This window comes from Sylvia atricapilla, chromosome 5, assembly GCF_009819655.1.
Source record: "Sylvia atricapilla isolate bSylAtr1 chromosome 5, bSylAtr1.pri, whole genome shotgun sequence".
NCBI classification, from domain to species: domain Eukaryota; kingdom Metazoa; phylum Chordata; class Aves; order Passeriformes; family Sylviidae; genus Sylvia; species Sylvia atricapilla.
This window is the reverse complement of record NC_089144.1, coordinates 56,650,407-56,670,129: the sequence shown is the minus strand read 5'-3', so window position 1 is coordinate 56,670,129 and position 19,723 is coordinate 56,650,407. Positions and strand designations below refer to the sequence as shown.

At 42.5% G+C, this 19,723-nt stretch overlaps 1 protein-coding gene across 1 annotated transcript in view; it reads left to right on the top strand.

Annotated features, from left to right (window-relative positions):
* Positions 1 to 19,723, top strand: part of NTF3 (neurotrophin 3) — a 47,284-nt gene that overhangs the window by 785 nt on the left and 26,776 nt on the right. The window lies entirely within an intron of this gene.

Sequence of the window (19,723 nt, the reverse complement as noted above, 5' to 3'; positions counted from 1 at the left end):
TCCGGCAAAGTTAGAGCCCATGACAAGCAAACCAGAATTCCCAATTTCTAGACCTCGCCTGCTGCAGGTAACCAGCTTCACTGGACCTCTCATATTCTGTGTGTGTGCCAGACACTGGAAACCCTGTTCATGACCCTTGAATTCTCCTCAAACCCAAACACCAAATTCTCTGGGAAGAGCTGGAGATCAAAAGATTCCCTGCACATCTGTGTCTAGGTGAAAAAGATACACTCGCTCTGTGCTGGAATGGCAGGGAAGTAGTCTTACGTTGCAGCTCCCAGGGTTTGGTGAGTGCCTTCTAGGAATGCAGCACACAACTAATCAACAGAGATGCACATCTAGAGAGCAAATAGAAAGCTGTTTCTCATCTAAACAGCTGAAATGCAGCTTGAAGCGTCAGTTACTGGCGAGTCCTTATGGAGACACCAAACTGCTCTTAGCCAAGAGGGGAAAAAGTCCTTGAATGGTTTAGATAGTTTTCTGATCAGTTCTTAATCCTTCATTAAAATAAACGGGAAAGCTCTGTGCTGGTCCTATCTCTCGAACTATAAATATGCAGTATTTGGAGAGATGGATATTTTGGATTGAATAGGGCTGCTATGCACACATTCTCTGGTTCCTATATTGCAAAACCAGTTATTTAGAGATTGACTCTGCGTGTGTGTGTGTGTGTGTGTGTGTGTGTGTGAGGGGGGTTGCTTGTCCCCCTCCCCCCTTTTAAATAGGCAGGGATGTGTGTTGTATGGTCCAGATGATTGTTGTGATCTACAACCTTTCAGAAAACACTCTTTGCTCTCAGGCTCGTGTGATTTGTTGCATGAGGAGTGCAAATGGTATGTAAAGCTTTGCCTTTGCATTGTGCCTTCAGGAAAATATCCAGACAAGTAGGAGAGGCATTTTCAGGCACTGAAATACCTGATATGTGCAAGTTTGCAAGTGGAGAAGTGGCACAGAAGTACCAATAAATATATGCAAGGAAAAGGAAATCTAATAGTAATTAAAAAAAAAAAAAAAAAAAAAAAAAAGCCTTGCCAGACAAAAGCAGCAGAGAATGGAAAGTTCAGTATGGTCCCAGCTGCTGGTAGTAAAAAGACTGGTCTGAGATACACGTGTAAATACCAGGGGCTCTGTGTGTGAGGACGGTGGCGGGACAAAATCCAGGCATGATTGCAGGTGGTGGAGCCAAAAGGGGGAGAAGAGGAGGTACAGCAGAGCCAGGAGGAGAGTGCTTTGTGTAGAAGGGTGCTACGTTGGTGTACTAACAAACACATAGGTTTTAAGGGTTTTGTTTGTATTGTTCTGCTGTGGGTGGGGTGTTTTTCTCTTCAGGGAACAAAAATTTAAATGGTGCCTATAAAGGTAGACAAATACTGCAAGAAAGCTTTTATACATCAGAAATAAAGTGCTACATGTTCATTGTTGTGCACTGGGGTAATGGCAGGTGAGACATGCAAAGGTGGTCAGCTGGAAAGGGAAACTGCTGCACATCAACTGGAAAAAGAGGATCCTTGTGAGTTTAGGAGCTCGCAAGAGGAAGTAACAGTCGGGAGAGATGGGAAAAAGTAGAGGATGGAGGCAGGGTGAGGATATGAAAGGGACATACAAGGATGGTAGGGTCTACAAGGGGTTGGGTATGGTGGGAGTGGAGGGAGAAAGGTGAAAACACAAAGGATGTTTGGAGAGGAGTTAAAATGTGAGCTATTATTTGGAGAAAGGTATGGAAATAATCGGCTACATGACGCTGTAGGGGGCGTCAAAAGGAGACACCTTGATTCTGTCAAGAAATAGATACAGGGATGTATTTACAAGGAAGGTACCAGAGTATGGAAGGCAAGGCTTGCATGGTGATGGAAATGTGCTGAGAACAGAAACACAGAGGGAAAAACAAGCTGGATGGAGATAGGATGTGGTAAGGGGAAAAGGGTCCTGTAAGTATGTGAAGAGGTAACTGCTTAGAGATATTTCAGAGGAGACTGGAAGCCTGCTGGAGTGTGCTGCCTGCCTGCAAGGGAGAGACAGAACTGGGGGAAAAAGCAAGGACAAGTGGTGTGGGGAAATTCAAGAGAATGGAAATCACAGGGGCAGGATGAACTGCAACAAGGATATAAAGCCATGGCAGGTGTTGAGAAGTATGAGAATGAGGAAAAAAAAAGAATGTGGGAGGCATTGAGGATGAATTATGAGCTGTGCTTTCTGTAATGCCTAGGAAAGAGGTGGTTTAGGTTTATAGGGTAAGAGAGTGGAGAGTGAAGCGAAATTTGGGGTGTGTTTCTTAGCAGGTAAAGAGATGGAGTGGTGCAGTGGTTTGCTCAGCAGAAAAGGGGATGCCTCTTTACTTGGGAGTAGGAGCAACAGAGGGAAAGAACAGGCAGTAAGTTAAAGGGGAAGGAGTTGGAGCAAGGAACAGCAAGTAGGGAATAATGAGAAGACTGTGGGAGGAGGAGAACATACACAAACAAAAAGGAGCGATTTTCTGTTGCAACAGACGTTAACAAATGTGTTTATATCTCTGTGGTAGGTACTGGCTGAGCGAAACAGCAAGAGGGAATGGAATAAATGTGCTGGTGGAGAAATGACTAAAGATATAAAGGGGTGGGAGGAGAAGGAATGAGAGGAAAAACTACCTGGAGGGCCATATAAGCCACATGGCTGTGCTAAGGTCAAAAGTAAAATGTGAAGTGTGTGGGGAGCTGAGTGGAGTTGGGAGCTGTAGGGCATGAGGTAGAAGTGGATGGCTGTGACAGTTCCTGTTACAAGGGGTGAGGAGCTAAGCGTGGGTTGACACGCGCGTGTGGGAGTGAGGAAGGGACCTGTCAAACTGTGCCTGCTTGAAGGGCTGTGCAAGAGAAGGTGAAGGGAGGGAAAAGTTGTGTCTGATAAGAGAGATTTGTGCACACAGCATGCTCAAAGGAAATGAGGGAAGTATAGGTGAGGATTCCAGACCTGGGTGTGGGACCTGGGAGATGGAAAACCACTTATGGGGGCAAGAAGAGTGATGAGGAGTGAGAAAAAGTTTATAATGGCTTAAGCCATGTGTTGTTATCTGCCTCTTGCTGTGAGGGAGGCTAAGTGCTCACGGGACCCTAGGTGCATACAGTGGACCAGGAGAGGAGATTGGGAGTTCAGTGCAAGGTAAATCCATACAGACACTGGTGATAGGTACATGGAAACATTGAATGCTGGTTCTGTGTGAGCGCCGGGGGTGAATATGTTCAGTGGGTGCTGTGCTTGTGGGACTGGCAGAGCTGCAGGTGATAAGGACTACCTAGGAAGAAGCTGAAACCCTTGAGAGGTGTGTAAGAGCCCCGGATTGCTTTGAGGGGTGAAGGCCTGTGTGGAAGTCCCAAAGAGCCACCCGTGATGATCAGTGCTGATGCTCAGGGTGGCTACCAGAGGCTCAGGGGAGCATCACGTGTCCACTGCCTTCGTGGCACAGCTCTCCATGTCGAAATCACTTACGTAAGGCCGGCACCAGGGGTGAGTTTCGTGAGTGCAAGGAAAGCAATGTTTGCGTTGAGAAGGAGGGTAGGAAAGGATGACTAACCAGGAAAATGGTTTGGTGCGTGGGTAGCGATAGATGACGTGCTCTAGGTGTACCTGCCTTCTGCATGACTTGCACAGCAGGCAGGCTCTCCTCTAGAGGTTTTTGAGTTTTTTAGCAATCTGCTAAATAATCCTTAGACAATCCCAGTAGACTTAACTACAATGTGTCATTTTTCACTACAGCTTCATTCAGAAGCATACCAATGCACCTTATTTTCACAACATTAAAACCTCTTAATACTGCTGCTGGCAACAAAAGGGCAGAGAGGTTTCTCTGGGCTCTTGGATGAACAACCATTGGGCTGAAACACACAGAAGGACTACAGGTGTCAGTCAAAGGAAAGAGGAAAGCACTGGCTTTCTCCATGGCTCGAAGCAGTGCTGGAGTAATGTGCAGTTGGTTGAGCGTTGGAAACATGGGATACATCTTAGGTGTCAGAGAAGCACTTTTGAAGGGAATTTATTTCCCTTCAAAACAATTGCATTTATTGACAACAGATGTTCTTCAAATCTGGTCTAAAAACATCTTCAGATTGTGTGTCTCACCTAGGACTTTGGGCTCTTCTATACTGAGTAGGCAAACACTTGTTTCCACTCCTAACTGCTGAGAAGATTGTGAGCAATCCTGTGGGACTTGCACTGGAAGAAGTCAGTCTGATCACACAGAACCTCTAAATTTAAAGGTTGAAGCCTCCAAGCCCAGACTTTAAATAACATCAGTCCCATGGACCACGGTTCTTAGATCCCTTTTCTGTTCATTGCAAGGACAAGTTCCCGCTAAAACAAAAGCCAGCAGCCTGTGAAATGATAAGCGATTAGTGCTCATGCAGCCATAGGTTGTGTTGGGGACACATTGTCCTGTTTTTTACACTGGTCTCCCTCTGCAGAGTCCAGTTCAAGCTCTCCAGCTGGATGATTTTTCCTGGCAGTTCTTGCAGCTGGTTGCAGTCTGTGGGAAGCACCTTTCTCTGGTGGGAGTGAACTTCCCACCATGGCAGGCTGCGGGTGGAGGGGATGGTGAAGCAGTTGTCCATGAGGGGGAGATGCAGTCTCAGACATTGGGATTCAGCTGGGCTGAAACCACACACCACAGCCTGCTCAGCCCACTGCCACCAGTGCTCCCCTGGCCTCTGACCACTCTGCTCTCTCCACTAGGAGAATAAAAAATCAAACAGTGGCATCAACCTGTCAGCTGGCTGAGAAAAGAGAAAGGGATCCATAGATTGTTGCAGGAATGGGAACAAAGCCAGCAAGAGCAAACGAGCTGTGCTCAGTGCAGAGAGCGTGGGGCATTTGTGCCTGCCTGGATCCTTTGCAACCCTGACACAGACAGAGAAATCTGCTTTCAAGAGGCTGGAACATCTGGGTATCCATGCAGATGTTTTCCTGGCCATGTGTGTGTGTCTCCTGGTGGTGCCCAGGAGCAGCCTGTGGGAAGGGATGACAGAGGGGGATGGCAGCTGCTGCCGTGTGGGAGACTCTTGGTGCATCTGTCAGTGGGGGATGCGGGGATCAGTCACTTTCTGAGGGGACAGATGGGACGTGCGTGTGAGGAGAGAAGCACTAAGGGTGGATATGGAGTAGTTTCAAGGTTGTGAAATGAGTGCAAGAAGGAACATCCACAGCTATGTTCCTGATTGTATCATGAGCCTTTTGTCCATAGGGGAAGGGGAGTCCTCTTCAGGAAGCCTCAAGGGAGATTGTACTTCACAAGGAGCTAAAAAAACCTCATTCAAGCTTCCAATTCTGTTCAGTCTCCTCTCCTTCACATGGTACAAGCAAGCCAGGAAAGGTGGTCCTTTCCTTCAGGGCAGCAAGCACTTGAAAGGTCACAGCAGGACCATATACTCCTCCCTCTCTAATCTTTCCCTGCCTCTGTCTCCTCTCCACCTCTCCACACACGAGGAAGGGTCTTTCCCAGCTCGATCTCTTGGTTTTTTTGCAGAATTCCCACCTGAGGGAATGCATGAGTGAGCAAGAGCAGTGCCGTGTGGGGGAAGACTGTGTGTCTGTGCATGTCCGAGCAGAGTTTGCTGGTTGTCCTCTCAGGCTCAGAGAAGAGCCTGTTGGTTGCATCTGGATGCACATGGGAAGGATGGCAGGGTATTCCACGTTTCCATCAGGCAGAGCATGACTCACTGGGAGTCACCACTTGCGTAGCCGTGAAAATGCGCAGATCCTGCGGAGCAAAGTCCACTTGTGTTACCTGTTAAAAAACCTGCACCAGAGGTGATGAAAACACTCTGGAAGGATTGCAACCCACAGGGTAAGATTTGCAGCACTCTTCCAATGTTTCCTGTGCTTCCAATATGCATGTTGCCTATAATGGAACCACAGCAATAAACGTGCTTCTTCTCAGTTGCTCTTTCACACCTTCCAGCAATAAATTACAGTGTCTTCAGTCTGACCCTGCTATAGATTTTACATGTTTTATCTTATATTAGCTGAGTTAGCATGAGAGAATCTAGTTAATTCAAAAATACATATTTCTAGGCAATGCTTTACAAAAAATTCAACCACATTTGCCAAAGGTTTGAATCAATACAGTCAGAGGTAACTCACAGGGAACTGTAGAGCTGCAGAATGAAGAAGTGTACTCTACATGAATTCAGGTTGTGAGGGTGAAATTTAAGCCAAACCACTTCTTTTGAAAAGCTCTGTGGTTATACAAGTTTGAATACAACGTTGTCTCCTGTGACTTCTGCCTCACCCAGGAGATGCACACACTTGGAAGACAAAATCAGCTTCTGTCCCCTCCAGAGATTGGATCTGGGCAGTATTTGCTCCAAAGCAAGATGAGATATTTTGGATTTTAGGAGCCAAATATAGACCTCATAAATCTGATGGAGACCAAACCAGAGTTGTTAAGAGAGAGAAATCATTTCATGTGCTGAGGGTTTTTTCCTGAATTTGTATATTCAAAAGTTAGAAAATATTTACCCGCTTCGGTGCTTTTAGCTCCTGTGAGAGATAAAACTATTTCCTCCACTCATTTCTCAAACAATTTGCACAGTCAGACTTTACATGGCTGGCTTTCCAAATGGATGATGCAGATAGCTCCATATCATAAAAAAAATCTTCCTGAAAGGATGAGTTTTCTTTGTTGTTTATTCGTATTTGCATGTTATCCCACTTAGATCCCTTAAAATCTTGAGCAACTTTACTTTTCTGTTATTGTTTACTAAAGATATAGCTTACATATTTGACGTAAGCCATCCTTTGTTTAAGTCATTCTTTTCTTACAGAGTTAATATGATTTTTTCCTCCAAGCGTATTCTTTAATTTCTTAAGTTTGTTTTTTCAGTTTTCTGACTTACCTCAATTTCCTCCAAAACTCTGTGGCATGAGAGCATTCAGGAATAGAACAGATGTTCCAAAACCAGGAGAACTCTTTCCTCTATTTGCCTGCCTTCTGCAATTACACTGACTTTTTGCACTCACTGTTCTTCTCTTTTGTGTCCTCTTTTTACTGTAAAAGAACTTTTATCTAATAAATCCAGCACTAATTCCTTATTTAAATCAAGGCTAGCTAATTTTCAATATAATACCTTTCCAACTTCCTCCCTAACATTTAAAACAGTTGCTCTGAATTGATTTTTCCTAGACATATTATCTTAGGCTTTTCTCCTCCAAATCTCTTATTTTCTGCCCATTTTTCTAGCAAATCTCCATCCTTCTACATAGCTTACATAGCTTTTTTTTTTTTTTTCATCCTTTCCATTCTTTCTATCTATCTACAGCCCATTCCTTCTCCCGTTTAATTTTCTTCAGCTTTACTCTTTACTCTTTAACCCTTTCAGACTGAGATGATTTTGAGGTCCCTTCCAACACAACTCATTCTATGTTTCTATGATTTTTAGAGTAAAACTCTTTACAAGAGACATCAAAACCACCTCATCATATAGGGACACCTTCAGGAAATATTGCGTCAATATGTCTTTCTTCCTAGATGTGGTCTAGATGTACTTAGAACAAAGTATTAATTTGTTTATACAAAATGAATTAATTAATTAATTAATCTGGGCAGAGCCTTTTTTTTTTTTTTTTTTTTTTTTTTCTGCTCAGAGAAAATGTCTGTGTTCAAACCGCCTTTCTGTGTTCCCTTGCTGTTCAAAATGGCTTTTTAAGTCTGAAGCACTCAGGAAATATGCTTAGTTTTTCTGTTGAAAGACAAAACATCACCAAGCTCTGAGAAAATAGAAACAATCTAAATACTACTGTAAGATGACTTTGGGGAGGAGTTTGATTGTTGTTGTTGTTTTACCAAAACAAAACAAAAATAGACAAAAGCTTCACGAAGTTGAATCTTGCCCTGGGAAGCAAAAGCTGCTTTTCACATCTGCTAGGATAGGGAGTGGTCTCCCTTGGAAAAGTCTGAGTTTTGGGGAAACACAAATGTTTTTAAATCCAGTGATTTTGTTTTCCCTCTTCCCACTAGTAGAAACTCTTCTTGTTAAATGTTTTTTTTTTTTTTTTTTTTTTTTTTTTTTTTGTCAGAGGTTGGTCTCATTTGCCTCATTCCTCTGAAATAAAAATTGAATTTTCAGCATCATCTGTTCTGTGAACCATTTTTAAGCAAATCTTACTGGTTTAGTTGTCCTTTGGTGAATTCATTTTTTTACCTCAATCTTTCTTTGCACCTCTGATTCAGACTTGCCTTTCCTGACTCTGGTTTGACACAAGAACTTCCAATGATCCCAGGGCATTTCTGATTTACACAGGATCAGGGGACACGTGGAAATGCACCTGACTACAGGTCAAATTCTGCTCTCAGTTGCACCCAGGCAATCCTACTAATATTTAGGAGACTGTAACTTTGAATTTGTGTCTTGGTGTTTGTTTTGGGGGATTTTTTTAAACAATGAATGCACATCCAAATCATTTTAGTATGTTGAGCCATAGAAATCAGAGAAGAGGAGAGAATATGTCTATATTAAATAAGTTGTATTTTGACTGGAAAAATTGCAACAAATACTTTTTGTGGGGTTTTTTTCGGTTGGAATTTGTCAGTTCCTCAGAAACCAAGCATTCCCCTCTTGTTCTAATAAATCTCAACTAAGTCTCCATGAACACCAAAGTTTAAAAAACCTTTTCAAGCTTCTCCCTTTTTCAAGACTCTGTGTCCTTGTTGACCCATCCACCAGCCATCCACAGACCAGGGAATTGGTACTTTGAGCTACAAGGACAAAATCAGTAAAGCACATTGAGCTAGAGAAAACAAGGGCATGATCGCTTCTGCCTCACGGGGACTCTTGGGCTTAGGAGTCAAAGAGAAATTCCTCAAGACTGAAGAATTAAACCCAAAAAAATCCATCTCTAGTACAGTCTAATATCTCCTAATACGGTCTGTGTCTCTAAGATCCCAGATAGAATCCCAGCCAGATAGAATATTCTTCAAAGCTCTGTCATGTCTAATTTTAAATTCATCAAGTGACTGGGCTTCCACCACTCCACTTAAAATTTTCATACCATCCCCATGCAGCTTGAGTGCCATTCATTACTGCAGGATTGAGTGCTTTCCCATGGGCAAGTTGTTAGCAACAACACAGCCCTGGGTGGCAGTAGGACAGCTGGCAAGAGACCATTTTAGACAAGCAGTTTGGCTTCAATTTTATTTTTTCCTTAGTTAAATTATAGCCGCTACCTTTTTATTATGGCATTCCTTGAGGAAGAAGTAAAAATAAATTGTATCATTGTTGAAAGTAACAGAAATATTTTTAATAAATAACCTGTTCTTGGAGAATAGCTCTTTTTCCAAAGAAAGGTTGTGAGGCTACACCTTGAGTCCTGGGCCCTCAGGACAAGATGGACATTGAGGGGCTGGAGCGTGTCCAGGGAAGGGAACGGAGCTGGGGAAGGGGCTGGAGCACCAGGAGGGGCTGAGGGAGCTGTGGGGGCTCAGCCTGGAGAAAAGGAGGCTCAGGGGGAACCTTCTGGCTCTGCACAACTCCCTGACAGGAGGGGACAGCCGGGGTATCGGGCTCTGCTCCCAGGGAACAAGGGACAGGATGAGAGGGAGCAGCCTCGGGCTGTGCCAGGGGAGGTTCAGGTTGGACATCAGGAGGAATTTCTTCACAGAAAGGGCTGTCAGGCATTGGAAGGGGCTGTCCAGGGAGGTGGTGAACCCCCATCCCTGGAGGTCACTGGGCCTGTCACTCAGTGCTCTGGGCTGGGTGGCAAGGTGGAGATCAGTCACAGGTTGGGCTTGATGATCTTGGAGGTTTTTTCCAACCTCAGTAATTCTGTGGTTCTGTGAAGAGCTCAGTACCATCTTGTCAAGATCATGGGTGTGTCTGTAGCCTGTCAGCAACCTGGACAGTGTTCCAGGAAGTAAATCCATACAAACTACCATGCCTGGACCTTCCCTCATGGAGAGTCTCCAGATCCTACAACCTATTAGCAACCCTATTTCTGCTTGGATGGCAGTGTAAAGCTCTCCGGGGACAAATTGCCCAAGGACACCCTACAGGCTGGTGTTAGGACATCCTGCTGTGTAAAGCAGCTCTGGTGGAGCAGCAGAGACAGCAGTTTATGAGCCAGCACCCTGCAGGGTGAGCAGAGGACAGTCCCTTGCTCCGCCAGGTTGATGCAAACACCCTGAGGCTCCACTCAGGTGTTCAGACTTGGTGAGGCACATGAACTGAGCTACAGCCTCTTTCCAGCTCCCCTAGGACAACATGGTCCTTTAGGATGACTGGAATCAGAAATCTTCCTGGTCCTCTACAGAAAGGCTTAGGTTGGAAGGGACCTTAAAAATCATCCAGTTCCACCCCGCCTGTCATGGGCAGGGACACTTTCCACCTTCCCAGGTTGCTCCAAGCCCCATCCAGCCTGGCCTGGAACACTGCCAGGGATGAGGCAGCCACAGCTTTTCTGGGCAACCTGTGCCAGGGCCTCACCATCCTCACAGGTGAGAATTTCTTCCTAATGTCAAACCTAAATTTCCCTTTTCAGTGGAAAGCCATTCCCTCTTGCCCTGTCACTATAGTTCCTGATTAAAAGCCCCTCTCCAGCTTCCCTGTATCCCCTTCAGATACTGGAAGGTGTTCTGGGGTCTCCACACTCTTCTCCTCCCCAGGCTGAACAGCCCCAGCTTTCCCAGCCCATTTCCATGGGGGTGGTGCTCTAATCCTCTGATGAACTTTGTGGCCTCCTCTGGACTTGCTCCAACAGTTCCATGTCCTTCTTCTGTTGGGGCACCAGAACTGGATGCAATATTCCAGGTGGAGGATACATATGTGCACCACAACTTTCCTTCAGCCAGGTCCATAAACTCAATTATTTTCATTTTTATTCAGAAACACCTTAAATATTTATGGCTATTTAGGGAGATTTGTTTATTCTAATTGCTTTCTCATTAACTATTTTTTGTAGCAATACATGGAAACTTATAGACTACAAAGAAGTATCCAAAATTGTTTCCTGGTTACCTTGCAGTTTTCCATTGATGGATCTTACTTTGGGTTTTTTCCATCTTTTCCCATCTACCAGCTTCTATTTTCCTCTTGCTGAATATTCTTGAGCAGCCAGTTGCTAGCTCTGGAGATAACTAACTTAACAGAGGCCTAATTCTGACCCCACTTACATGGAAGAAGCCTAATGGCCCCCCAGGGAATAAGTTCATCTTGAGGCAGTGAAAATTTAGACCAGAGTCAAGACCTGAGAACTCAACATAGAAACTATTGCCAATATCCAGGGAAATAAGAGTGGTTGTTTCTACACACAAACAAAAAAAAAAGTTTTCTTCATGTAGAAACAGGTTTCTAAATCCAAACCAGCAAAGCTTTCTCCAAAATTCTGTTCTAACCTGTCAAAAATTATCTGATCACAGTCTGATTACTGCTCTTGCTTGTTTGTTTGCTTCCTTGCTTGTTTTCTCCTCTCTTTTTGCGAGAAGGTGTTGGTGAGGTGACTCCAGCTCTTTCCATTTTTCCATCCATGAAATTCTTATCCAGATGAATTATGTCAGACCAAATCTGAAAAATGAAACCCAGCATCCTACCTTTGATCTGAGGCAAATAATCGCCGGTGCCATTGCCAGCCTTCCGCGGGAATGTGGTCCAGAGCAAAGGACTTGAAAAGAACCTCAAAGATACTTCTAAAACCATAAAACGTTTCAGCAATTTTGGGTTTTCCTCCCATTTTCTTACTGAAAAGGAACAGATGGGAACAGAAGTAAACTCTGCCATCTGGAAAGACTGAAGGAACAGTATGAAAAGAGCCAGGTGTCAAGTTTGTTCATCACCAGCCCAGCTTTGTCAATTATCAACATCAAAACCTTGTCTCAACAAGGGCTGAATTATACTAAAGATAAATGATTTTGCAAAACTATTTTTTCTTTACCTTTTTATCACCTAATTGTTCAACTATTTTGAGAACTCCTGTTCTGAACAGAAAACAGAAAGAAATTAATTTGAAGTTTTACTTCTTAAGCCACAGGAAATTGTCTGCCTTGGTCTTTCCTACCTTCCATTGAACACTGCAGCCTGGATTCCACTTAAAGTCCATTAGTTCTGTCATAACTTTTTAATACTATGCTAAATATAATTTATATATAGGTAATTTGAACCTTGTTCTTATAACAGTTTGAAATGGAAATGTAGCACCTTTGGGTGGGAAATCAGAAGCACAAAAATCTTTATGGTGCTGTTTGGTCTCTGGAGAGTTTCTGAATCGCTGACTTTTTGCTTTAAATCTTGAAAATTATGTGTGTAAATATCATTTTATATATATATGTATTATATATGTGTGCATATATATGTGCACTAACAAGGCTGAAGATGTCTTGTTCTTTATCTGAGTAGATTTTCTTTTTTTAATTATGTTTTGTTTACATTTCATTTATGAGATTTGACAGCACCTTTGGTTTTAATCTTATTATTATGTAAGTGGGTATTCCTGCTTTAAGCTTTCTACTGAAGGACATTTGAGCAAATAATTTCTCATCTGCATACTAATGAGACTGATAATACAGCTCCTGAAAAATACAAATAAGGAAAGATGGAGTGACAGGACAAGGGGGAATGGCTTAAAACTGAAAAGGAAAATTTAGGTTTGATATGAGGTAGAAATTGTTCCCTGTGAGGGTGGTGAGGCCCTGGCACAGGTTGCCCAGAGCAGCTGTGGCTGCCCCATCCCTGGCTGTGTCCAAGGCCAGGCTGGATGGGGCTTGGAGCAAACTGGTCTGGTGGAAAGTGTCCCTGTCCATGGCAGGGGAGTGAAACTGGATGATTTTTAAGGTCTCTTCCAGCCCAAACCATTCTGTGATTCTATGACTCTCATATATATATATATATGTATACACACATAGAAAGTTATCCAACAGTTCCAATCAATATTTCCTTTCTTTGGCCATTCATGCACACTGAGTTTCTTGGTAAATACCCTCAGCCTTCTTTTGCCATCTTTTGCAGAACAATTTTGCTTCTCTTTTGCAAAAAAATAAATTTTTCCAAAAGCCGGAGCTGCATAAACTGGTGCTGTTTTTTCACTCATAATGCAATCCTTGATGCTTCTTTTACAAGTTGGCTCTGATTGCCTTTTGTCAATTTTTGCCTGTAGTCCTCAATTATCTCTTGTGTCTGCATATTCCTATGGGTTTGTGGTTTGGTAACCCAGTCAGCTGTGATTGTCTTCTATTTTTCCTCCAAAACATGCAATTAGTTTTGTTTCTGCTGTGCAACCTGGCAATTTTTAATTTTTCCTAGTTGTTTTTTTTTTTTTTTCCTCCTCTCTAAACATAAATCATCACTGTGTAGTAGCCTTTTTTTTCCTTCAGTCTGAAGTCTCTGTGCCCCAGCACCATCTGAGCAGATGAAATCCACAAGCTCCCCTGAAAATTTCTGAAAAAGAGTCAAATATGTTGTGTGAAAAAAAAGTTTTCTCCCAATTTGTTTTTCATCTTTTATATGATGCTGATACCTTTCAAAAATTCTTTACCACCATCTTCCTCTTCTTCTGCTGATACCATGATAATGAAATAAATCTATGATCTCTGACCATGCCCCCAAGTCAAAAAAGACACAATTATTGCTGCTTATGTCCTTTTTCAATGCATTCTTTATTTTTGTGAGAGGGCAGATTCTTGTTTGAATCCCTTCTGTTTGACTCCAGGAAAGGTTAGGCTCTTTGAGGACCTTTGGATCTGTATTTTCTCATCACTGTCTTTCTTCTCTTCATGCTTTACATAAGATCTTATTTTTCTCATTTTTCTCCTTCTACAATGCACTTGGTGAGGGTAAGACAGAACTAAGTAAAAAAAAAAATGAATTAAGGGAAAAGGCATCACTGCATTCCTCTTTCAAAAAGACTGAAATTGAAACCATCTTTAACGGTGAAAATCAAGGTTGGGGTTTTTTTCAAAGTCCTTTAGAGGCACAGAAAAAGAATCACTTTATCAGACTTCTACACTGCATCTCCATCTACTTAATCAGACTATAATTTAACAGTTTTGTTTACTTGCCTTTGCATTTCATGAAAGACTTTTAGTCCTCTGACCCTTGCTCTGTTCCCTCCTAGATATTTGTACAGATGTAGTACAATGGTTGTCTTCACCTCAGAATTCCTTCTTCACAATCAAAATTGTGTCAACATTTCTTCAGCCGTGCTTCTTTTGCTCTTGACAATATCTAATTTCCTTGCAATAAAAGTTTTGCTTCGTTTAAAAAATAAGAATAAAACTCCTGCAACAATAAAGAAATCCCAAACTTTAATCTGCAGCCTAAAATGTGAATTTAAAGCAAGTTAAAAGGAAGAGACTTTAAAGATCATCTTGTCCCAATCCCCTGCCATGGGCAGGGACACCTTCCACTGTCCCAGGTTGCTCAGAGCCCCATCCAGCCTGGCCTGGAACACAGCCAGGGATGGGGCAGCCACAGCTGCTCTGGGAAACCTGTGCCAGGGCCTCACCACCCTCACAGGGAACAATTTCTTCCCAACATCCAATCTAACCCTCCTCTCTGTCAGTGTGAAGCCATTGCCCCTTGTCCTGTCACTCCAGGCCCTTATCAAGAGTCTCTCTCCATCTTTCCTGTGGGCTCCAGCAGGTCTTGGAAGGCCACAATGAGGTCACTTCTCCAGGCTGAACAACCCTCAATTCTAAAGCAAAACCTGCATGTCTAAAGAATATTTCCATTCCAACAAATATTTTCAAATCTATTTTGTTATCATACCTAATTTTTAACATCTATTTAGAAGTACCTAGGAGCCAGACCAGGCTGTCTCCATGCTGGCTAATTCTGAAAGATCAGACATATCTTCTTTCTTTTTATTTTTGTCTCTTCTGATGGTTACTTGCCCTGAAATAATTTGAAGACAACTTTCCTTTCTAGTTCAGAGGATCAATCTCTTGCCCAGTTTAATTTTATTTATTGCATGTTGCAGTGAGGGAAGCACTTGTTCATTATGATCTTCAGTGCTGACAGCCCAGTTTGTACAGTCCTCCTACTTAGTGCTTCTGTAAACTCAGCAAACTCAAAGGCTTATAGTGAGGGCCTGATACTGGAAAAGAAATGCAATTATCTCACTTGCTGATCAGTCCAGCTGTTTCAGAGGGATCAGCAGTTCCTGAGAGTTATAATCATGCTATAGGAGAAGAGTGGGACCAAAGCTTTCAGGCTCTTTCACAAGCTGGAACTTGCACTCGCACGGAGCTTTAAGTGAGTAAATTCCTTTCATCACCTGGTTGTAGAAGGGTGTGCATCTGAAAAATGCAGCCCTTCTCACTGGGCATGGGTATGTGGGTTTTTTTTTTTTCCCCCAAATAAAAGGTCCTGCCTTTTTATCAGGTGAGAATCTTCAAGTTCCACTGAAGATGCCAGATGACAGGCAGCTAGTGCTCACCACAGAAAAATCCCTTAAAATTCTTTAAAAATAATTGGACCAGCTTTACCATATGTGTTTGAATTGCCAGGCTGAACTAGGATCAGCTCACTGGGATATGTGTTTTCATTTTAAACTCTTGCTCAGCAAATATCTCAGGGTGGGAATCTGTCAGGCAGTGGTCTGCCCATGTCATAATGAATTCACACCCAAACCAGTTTGAATGAATGCTTTAAGGAAGATTCCTTGAGCCGTAATTAGTAATGCATTGCTAGAACCCAGATACTACACATTTAAATACTCCTCCACTGGGTCTTATTAGTAACACGTTGCTGAACCCCAGCACAGCCCTCTGACACCCATTCAGTTCTTTATTCACTCACTCATTCATTCACTGTTTCTTTTGTTTTGGGAAGCAAGTAGATTTCTTTTTATCTTTCCATTTATACTCTCAGCTCTTGGGGTACAGACTGATTTCCTCAGATGAACAGAACATTTCTGAGGGATTTCAGTTGAAACAGACTTAAATTTTTCATGGATCAAGTGGAAAGCTGGTTTGGCCTCTTGTCTTCAAAGCACCACAATATAAATTTTGTGGACACATTGATACAAATCATCTTTCTATTTACATATAAAAATTCCTTTTATGTTGACCTATGGAGTTTCAGCTCATAGATGATTCCTCTGCTTTAAAAAAACCTAAAAATTTTTAATTACAGTTTGAGAGAGCAGAAACATTTTTTCATTAACAGAAAAAAAAAATATTTTTGACAGTGGTCAGTCCCCCTTTTTGGTTTGCTTTCCATAATCACTCCTTCAAGCTCATGCACTTTTAAGGGTTTTTTGGAGTTGGATCTGAGGATGGTTATTGTAAATTTGTAAAAGTAAGTATCTGTATGAGGACTCCTTGAAAGTGGAGGGTCTTTGAGAGACTGGGACACACCCATTCCACTCATTTAGACATACAACCTGACATTTTGGAATATCTAGCCAAGCAAGGAATAAGGTGATCAAGACCAAGTACCAAAAGAGACACATGACAGAACTGCTCCCCTTTTCCAAGAGGGGACCCTGCAGATCTTTCAGGATGCAGGAATTTTTGCTTGCAGGAGCCAGTAGGAGCTCAAAGGAGGGAAAGTAGGATGAAGGATTGCCAGAACAGGCTTCAAAGGGTCTTGCTGTGACTCTGACCAAGTGCTTACAACAAACTGCCCAGGAATAAACTCCAGCTCAAAAAAGCAGTTACTTCATGGAGGTTATTTGGCATGTCGGCCTAAATAACAAACACACTGGGGTGGTGGTAGAGCTGTCATAATTCACTTAAAACTAATCCTCAAAGCTGAATTTCACCCTTAGAGAGACCCAGCTTCAAGCTCTTCTTTCTCTAAGGGAAGAGCTCAGTCTTAGTCCAGCCTCCTCCCCAGTCTTGTAACAGAGTCAGCTTCAGACAGAAGGAAAAAGGGGAATTCACTGAATATTTTAATATTTTTGACATATTCATTCAGTTCCCCACACCTCAATGCTCTGCATTGATCCAGTGATATCTGGGCCATGTGTGGTGGTGCCAGCAGTTTCCAAATTTGTGCAAATACCCATGAAACATGGCTTGTTATGCATAGCTTGGCAGTTCAGTGTGCAGAGTCTGCCAAAAGGAGACAGGAGACTTATCAGAAGGAGACAGGAAATTCTCGAGCAAATTTGGGAGTTGACTTTTGAGCTAGGAGTGTTGACAGGCGCAGATCCCCCTGTCTGGCAATTATCAATTCTTCCTCTCATAACTACAGGGAAAATCCAAGTACCTCAAATTTTGACTGGGCAGGAGGTGTGTCCAAGACCTACTTCTGCAGAGCCATTCTATTCCTGCAGTTCTGGTTCTGACCTCAGTCCAAGAGTGCAAGGGTCACATTTCCCTGATCCAGAAATCTCAGAGCAGCTTTTGTTGCGTATGAAAGATTTCCACCCAAACACGGTAGAAGTTTTTAAGCATATCTGACAAAACTATGGCATTGTCAAAACGTGAATGCAACATTTAAACCGGATTTAGAAGCTTGCCTAGGAAATGTGAGAGGTGCTGCTGCAAGTCAGCAGGTTGGTTTCCCTGTCAGGTGTGTGGGGTTTATCTTTCTTTTTCTCAGCCATACATCACATCTGCTAAGTACCTATGTTGCTGTGATCAGCTCTAGCCACGAGGATTTCCATCTCTTTGTTTTAGTGTCTTGTAGGATTGCTTCAGCACCAGACAATGCGTTCAGACACTGGTAGGAGTAGGATCGGACACAAGGTGAATGACAAATTCTCTTGAAGTGGAAAACTTGCTTGATTTTCCGCTAAATTATTCTGTCCCTATTGGCAGTTTGCTATTTCCACAGACTTGGCTCATAAATATTGGATGTCTGCCTAGCTGGGAAATTGCATTTCCATTTTCAACACCTGCTATGTGCTAGACTTCTATGGGAGTGCTTAGCTGGCTCCCTGCAAAGAGGGGGTGCTTACAGTTAGTGTTGTTACCTGTGTTTTTAAAATGTGCTTAATTCTCACCCCAGCTTTACCTTTCCAAGATAACTCCAGTTTTATATGAATTTTGGAATATTGGGGAGATTCTTACCAGAATTTTTTCTGTTCTTACACCACCATATCTCGAGCAGATATAAAAGATTCCATGCTCTTCCTTTATCAACCCAGGTTGGGATATTCCTGGCTGGTCTCTCCCTCCACATGCAGCTTGCACAGTGCGTTTGTTACGGAGTGTTTAGGAAGAGGCAATGTTTGCATTTTATGGCATTGTATGTATAGAGGCCACAGAGAATCCGGCAGATCCACTGAGGTGTTATGTAAACAGAGGATATTTATGATAATCCTAATTATACGCGGTTACAGAGAATTATTCATGGAAGCTCAGAAACCATCGTTGCATATTTTGTTTACCAGATCTCAATAACTATTTTAGTAAGACAGACAGGCTCAGAGCTAAATGCATTCCCTGACAGGTTCATAAACCTGGATTCCTGCCCATACACAGCACGGGTACAAAATCATTGTCATATTCTGGGTTTTTCCTTATACAACGAGGTGTAAATAAGCAAAGGAAGAAAAAAGTTTTAAAAAAACTTCAGCCAATTGTTTTGGTGGTAGGTTTGTGGGGATTTTTAAAGATCTGTTACCTTTTGCTGTCCAGTCAGTTTGCAAAGACAATGAATTCAGAAATAGGCATTAATGCAAAACTTGAAATAACATATCACAGTGTTTCTGTGCAAGTTTTGTCATCTACTTACCATAAATTTACAAATAGATTTTTGTACATGAAGCACACCTCCCCCTCCTCATGCAGCAGCCCTAGGAATCTCATAGAGTAAAAGATTTAGTCAAGAAAATCACACAGAATCATAAATGGAAATAAAGAAATCACCATTTTCTTATTCAGAAGCTCTTGCCTGTAAATAAATGCCTATTTATCCTGTTCTCAGCAGCCTCCAGTGATGAAAATTTCATGTTTTCTAAGAAACCTGTTGCTGTTTGAAGGACACCCTGTGCCTGCCTGCCTGGTCCTTCAGCCAAGAAGTTCTTATCTTGCTGCACTGTCAAGTAAAGAGGGACAAAAAGGGACAAAAATCTGTTCTGGCCACTTGAGCTCATGGGGGTTTGGCTCATATCTTAATTTTTTCCTCATGAAACAATCACTTAGAAAGAGAGGTACGAGTGCAGGTCTCATTCTGTAGCAAGGCTATATTAGTAACAGGGTTTGGCTGGAAACTTAAGACACATTTGCTGAACAGCTCATTGATGTTTTCCTGAATCTTAGGATCTTTTACTTTCAATTGCACCATTCAGCTTTGTCCTCAGGTTGAAGCACTTGAAGTCCCTCTCTATTTTTACATTTTTGGTAGTGCTGGATCCAACAGCACCATGCAAAGCCTCACCTGCTGCTTCTCACAACTGCATCATGCAGGCAAGGTTCCTCCTCCATCTGGTACAGCCATGAAAAATAGAAGGACAGGGTTCAAATGACTGATGAGCAAAGTGGCAGGAGATTCCTGTACTTAAAGCATTTGTTGCTACAGCCTTCAAGTATGGGTTTAACTTACAGCTGGCGGAAGAATAAAGATGAAAATGCAATTTCCTGCCTCTCAGACTGAGTGAAATACACCTGGGAATGAACAGGACTAGGGAACACAATCATCTGGAGTCCCTGAAATGAAGGCTGGGTGGCACATGAGTTTTGCTGCTTTTCATAGGAGCACATTTATCTGCTGTGTTCTTTCCTCTGGGCTCTGCTAAAGGTTATCACTGCCCTAGCTTTTATGCTAGTTTCAAACATTTCTTCATTAATCAGCAGAGATATGGCACTGAACTTTTCCTTTAA